This window comes from Chanodichthys erythropterus, chromosome 18 (assembly GCF_024489055.1).
Source record: "Chanodichthys erythropterus isolate Z2021 chromosome 18, ASM2448905v1, whole genome shotgun sequence".
Lineage (NCBI taxonomy): Eukaryota > Metazoa > Chordata > Actinopteri > Cypriniformes > Xenocyprididae > Chanodichthys > Chanodichthys erythropterus.
This window is the reverse complement of record NC_090238.1, coordinates 22,304,654-22,311,231: the sequence shown is the minus strand read 5'-3', so window position 1 is coordinate 22,311,231 and position 6,578 is coordinate 22,304,654.

The window sequence follows — 6,578 nt, the reverse complement described above, 5'->3', positions numbered from 1 at the left end:
GGAAATTGGACATGAACTCCCCCTTAAATCATATTTCCTACATGGAAACTTATATTTCCTAGTAGGAAAATAAGAGTTTCCCACTAGGAAAATAAGAGATTCCTACTAGGACAATAGAAGGTTCCTACTGGGAATTGTTATAATTTATTGCCTTTACTCTTGAAATTGGACATGAACTGCCTCTTAAATCGTATTTCCTACAAGGAAACTCCTAGTAGGAAAATACGACTTCACAAATAGGAAACTACGAGTTTCCTACTGGGAATTGTTAAAATTTATTGCCTTTTCTCTGGTAATTGGACATGAACTGCCTCTTAAATCGTATTAACTAGAAGGAAACTCCTAATAGGAAAATACGAGTTCCCAACTAGGAAAATATGAGTTTCCTAGTAGAAAATTATTGTAATTTATTGCCTTTTCTCTGGAAATTGGACATGAACTGCCTCTTAAATCATATTTACTAGAAGGAAACTCAAATTTCCTAGTAGGAAAATACAAGATTGCTAGTAGGAAAGTTTTGTAATTTGTCACTAAAATAACATATCAAGAACACTAGCACCTCTAGTAGTAGTCCTATACAGTAGTAAAGTAATATTGTCAATATCAATATAATATCAATATAACCAAAACATTACAGTATATTAACACCATGAGAGGTATATTTTCTATTTCAAATTATAAGATGTTCTTGTTCATTTATTCTGCCAATTAAATGTCTGCAATGTCTCATTGATGCTGTTAATTAGTGGTCAAGCACTAAATTGTCTTTTAAATGTACATTGTCAAGTGTGGTTGCAAGGTGAGACAAAAGAAAGACTTCGCTGCTGTAGTGCTGACATTTTATGCAGTCTTGTACGAGCTGTGCCTGGCTGCTCAGATGATACAACGTTAACCATGATACCAAAAATAAAGACCTTTTCAGAGAACTGTTGTGCATCTCATTGTCCTGAAAATGACATGCGAGCATTAAATTATTGCAAGTTCCTAGTAGGAAAATACAAATTTCCTAGTAGGAGAATGAGTTTCCTAGTAGGAAAATTCATTGCCTTTACTCTGAAAAAATTGGACATGAACTCCCTCTCAAATCGCATTTCCTACAGATAAATTTCGATTTCCTAGTAGAAAAAAATATGAGATTGCTATGAATTCCATGAATTCCCTCTCCAATCGTATTTCCTACAAGAAAAATTAAAGTTTCCAACTAGGAAAATACTAGTTTCCTAGTAGAAAATTATTGTAATTTATTGCCTTTATTCTGTAAGTTGGACATCAAATCATATTTCCTACTTTCCATTGTAAAGGCAATAAATTACAATTTCCTACTAGGAATCTGGTATTTTCCTCCTGGGAATCTCGTATTTTTCCTACTAGGAAACTTGTATTTTCCTAGTTGGAAACTCGTATTTTTCTACTGAGAATCTTGTATTTTATTTAGAAACTTGTATTTTCCTAGTTGGAAACTATTTTCTTGTATTTTCCTAGTTGGAAACTCGTAATTTCCTACTGGTAAACTCGTATTTTCCTATTTTGAAACTCGTAATTTCCTACTGGGAATCTCGTATTTTCCTAGTTGGAAACTCGTATTTTCCTACTGGTAATTTCATATTTTTCCTAGTTGGATATTCGTATTTTCCTACTGGGAATCTCGTATTTTCCTAGTTGGAAACTCGTATTTTCCTACTGGTAAACTCGTATTTTCCTATTTGGAAACCCGTAATTTCCTACTAGGAATTTCATATTTTTACTAGTTGGATACTCGTATTTTCCTACTGGGAATCTCGTATTTTCCTAATCTGAAACTCGTATTTTCCTACTAGGAAATTTGTATTTTCCTACTAGGAAATTGGTCATGAAATCCCTCTCAAAGCATACATACTATTAAGAAACTAAGATTTTCTAGTAGGAAAATTTTTAGTAGGTAAATACGCGATTCCAAGTAGGAAATTATTGTAATTTATTGCCTTTTATTTCTGGAAATTGGACAATCTCTCTCTGAAATCGTGAAAAATCTGATTTCCTAGTAGGAAAATATCGGTTTCCTAGTAGGAAGTTACTGTAATTTGTTGCCTTTTCTCTGGAAATTGGACACGAACTCCCCCTTAAATCATATTTCCTACATGGAAACTTATATTTCCTAGTAGGAAAATAAGAGTTTCCCACTAGGAAAATAAGAGATTCCTTCTAGGACAATAGAAGGTTCCTACTGGGAATTGTTATAATTTATTGCCTTTACTCTTGAAATTGGACATGAACTGCCTCTTAAATCGTATTTCCTACAAGGAAACTCCTAGTAGGAAAATACGACTTCACAAATAGGAAAATATGAGTTTCCTAATAGAAAATTGTTGTAATTTATTGCCTTTTCTCTGGAAATTGGACATGAACTGCCTCTTAAATCATATTTAGTAGAAGGAAACTCAAATTTCCTAGTAGGAAAATACAAGATTGCTAGTAGGAAAGTTTTGTAATTTGTCACTAAAATAACATATCAAGAACACTATCACCTCTAGTAGTAGTCCTATACAGTAGTAAAGTAATATTGTCAATATCAGTATAATATCAATATAACCAAAACATTACAGTATATTAACACCATGAGAGGTATATTTTCTATTTCAAATTCTAGATGTTCTTGTTCATTTATTCTGCCAATTAAATGTCTGCAATGTCTCATTGATGCTGTTAATTAGTGGTCAAGCACTAAATTGTCTTTTAAATGTACATTGTCAAGTGTGGTTGCAAGGTGAGACAAAAGAAAGACTTCGCTGCTGTAGTGCTGACATTTTATGCAGTCTTGTACGAGCTGTGCCTGGCTGCTCAGATGATACAACGTCAACCATGATACCAAAAATAAAGACCTTTTCAGAGAACTGTTGGGCATTTCTTTGTCCTGAAAATGAAATATGAGCATTAAATAGTTCTTAGTAGAAAAATACAAATTTCCTAGTAGGAGAATGAGATTGCTAGTAGGAAATGATTGTAATCTATTGTCTTTAAAAAAAAAAAAAAAATGGCCATGAATTCCCTCTCCAATCATATTTCCTACAAGAAAAATAAAAGTTTCCAACTAGGAAAATACTAGTTTCCTAGTAGAAAATTATTGTAATTTATTGCCTTTATTCTGTAAGTTGGACATTAATCAAATCATATTTCCTACTTTCCATTGTAAAGGCAATAAATTACAATTTCCTACTAGGAATCTGGTATTTTCCTCCTGGGAATCTCGTATTTTTCCTACTAGGAAACTTGTATTTTCCTAGTTGGAAACTCGTATTTTTCTACTGGGAATCTTGTATTTTACTAGTTGGAAACTGGTATTTTTCTACTGGGAATCTCGTTTTTTATTTAGAAACTTGTATTTTCCTAGTTGGAAACTATTTTATTGTATTTTCCTAGTTGGAAACTCGTATTTTCCTACTGGTAATCTCGTATTTTCCTAATCGGAAACTCGTATTTTCCTAATCGGAAACTCGTATTTTCCTACTAGGAAATTTGTATTTTCCTAGTTGGAAACTCGTATTTTCCTACTGGTAAACTCGTATTTTCCTATTTGGAAACTCGTAATTTCCTACTAATTATTCCTAATTATTTCCTACTAATTATTAGGAAATTACAAGTTTCCAAATAGGAAAATACGAGTTTACCATCGTATTTTCCTATTTGGAAACTCGTAATTTCCTACTAGGAATTTCATATTTTTCCTAGTTGGAAACTCGTATTTTCCTACTAGGAATTTCATATTTTTCCTAGTTGGAAACTCGTATTTTCCTACTGGGAATCTCGTATTTTCCTAATCTGAAACTCGTATTTCCCTACTAGGAAATTCGTATTTTCCTAGTTGGAAACTCGTATTTTCCTACTAGGAAATTAGACATGAATTCCCTCTCAAAGCATACATACTATTAAGAAACTAAGATTTCCTAGTAGGAAAATTTTTAGTAGGTAAATACGCGATTCCAATTAGGAAATGATTGTAATTTATTGCCTTTTATTTCTGGAAATTGGACAATCTCTCTCTCAAACCGTGAAAAATCGTATTTAAAAAATGAATCGATTCTTTTCCAAATGATTTTTTTTCTAAAAGAATTGATTCTTTTCAAAATGAATCTTTTTTTTTTTTTTTAAAGAAAAAAGGATTTTTTTTTCCAAATAATTCTTTATAAAATTGAATTGCTACTTTTCCAGAATTAATCTGTATTTTAGTACACATTTCAGTGTATTATTTCCTATTCACATAACACTCCAATACCAAAAGTAAAGACAACTATTATAAAGCAGTTGATTAAACCACTTTAACGGAGTCATTTGTCTGTTACTAAAACAGATATTTTGATCTGTTTTATCAATGCAGAAATGTTTTCTGAAAACATGTGATTGCTGATAATGAAGCAATGTTGTAAACACCAGGGGTCAAGAGCTCAGCTAAAGCAACCACCAATCTCTATGATGGTGACCTCAAAAAAAAACATCTGACAATTTATGTTCTTGAAATGTTACAGATCAATGTTCCTACAATGTTGAATTTTAGATCAAAATTAAGTTGAAAGAACGTTTGAGGAACATTATACCTTATAAAAACGTTCCTGGAACGTCAAAAAAACTGGACGTTTTCAGAACCAACATTAAATATTTAGAGAACATTCTTATAACAAAATTCTGTTAGCTGGCTAGGTAGCTATTTAGCTCAACTAGAGTAAAAACCCAGACTCAAGGAGGCTGATGTAATCAAAACCAAACCTCAGTAAGGTTTTACTACAAAAGCTCACCCTGAGAGGTCAACCACTCAGACGAGTTCTCGGTAAAAGCACTTTTTTACTCTCAGAGTGAGAGGAGTACATAACTGAACTCCAACATGCTATATGGGAGGCCCAGAGGACCTGCCCTAGTAGACCTGCCCAGATGTTATAGTGTAACATCAGCTAGTGGCAACCATAATCATACCAACCATCAGGCCATGCATTCAGCCATTTTAGTTATTAAAAAAGAAAATGCATATTCCACCACCATACACCACAAGAGGCCTGCTTTGCCTACTCAGCAGAGGTGGGGCACAGCCAATGGTGGCATTGGAGTCACAAGCATTCTACCAACATATTAGGTAAAAGAAGAGACATGGCATTCAGCCCTTTTGTACATATAAATGCAAACTATGCCAACATGCAAAATCAAAGCAGGCCTTATTAGGGCCTACTGTAATAAATATGTGGCATCAGCCAATCCATAACTGAAATTAAAAATGACACACTTAGACATCAGCACTCCTCATACAATCCTCAACAATGGTGACAATAAAAAAAAATTAGTTGCTTAATTTATTCATGTCGCAATGCATGCTGGGAACCATGAATGTGCTTTGTATGCTGGCATGAAGCATGTCACCATTGTTGTGTTTCATATGCCGAATGTTGATGTCTGTGAATGTATGAACGACACAAAACAATGTTTTAAAAAGTTATCAATGACAGTGCTGCAAATGATGTTTTTCATATTGGTTGAGATTGATACAATATTTCAATTTCTTAAATTTGCAATTATAGAAAAAAAAAAAAAAAAATCTAAATTTCTGTTAATTCTCAATAAGAACTTCAGTATATGTGTGACAGAAATAAAGCCAGTCTGATTAGTAGTAAGTGAAGCTGGTAATGCTGTTTGTGGAGTTGTTTAATCAGATCTTCAGAGATTTAATGTCTTTTATCTTCAGTTCATCTAAGACTGTAGCTGAAGAAAGTTAGTTTGTGTTTTTATTTCTCCTTTCAGTGCTTGTTTACAGCAGGTGTTTAAATGATTGAAAGAATGTTCCAGGAACATCATACTAACCTTTAAATAACATTCTACTAACATTAAGGAAACTGGACATTTTCATGTTCTTGGAATGATACAGATCAACGTTCCAAGAATGTTGAATTTTAGATCAAAATAAAGTTGAAAGAATGTTTGAGGAATATTATACCTTATAAAAACTTTCCTGGAACGTCAAAAAAGCTGGACGTTTTTTATGTTCCCAGAGCTTGATACAATATTTAAATTTCTTAAATTAGCAAACACTTTGATACAGTCACTTGTAAGTTATTAGAACAAACACATTGAACACCTTTATCAACGCAGAAATGCTTTTTGAAAACACATGCAACTGCTGACAAGGAGACAAGTTTAGAACAGTCAAGGGTCAAGAGCTCAAATAAAGCAACCACCAATCACCATGATGGTGACCTCAAAAAAAAAAAAAAAAATAACAAACATCTAAACTTCTGTTAATTCTCAATAAGAACTTCAGTATATGTGTGACAGAAATAAAGCCAGTCTAGTTAGTAATAAGTGAAGCTGGTAATGATGTTTGTGGAGTTGTTTAATCAGATCTTCAGAGATTTAATGTCTTTTATCTTCAGTTCATCTAAGACTGTAGCTGAAGAAAGTTAGTTTGTGTTTTTATTTCTCCTTCTTTCAGTGCTTGTTCAAGGCAGGTGTTTGAATAATTGACATAATGTTTCAGGAACATCATACTAACCTTTAAATAACATTCTACTAACATTAAGGAAACTGGACAATTTATGTTCTTGGAATGTTAAAGATCAACATTC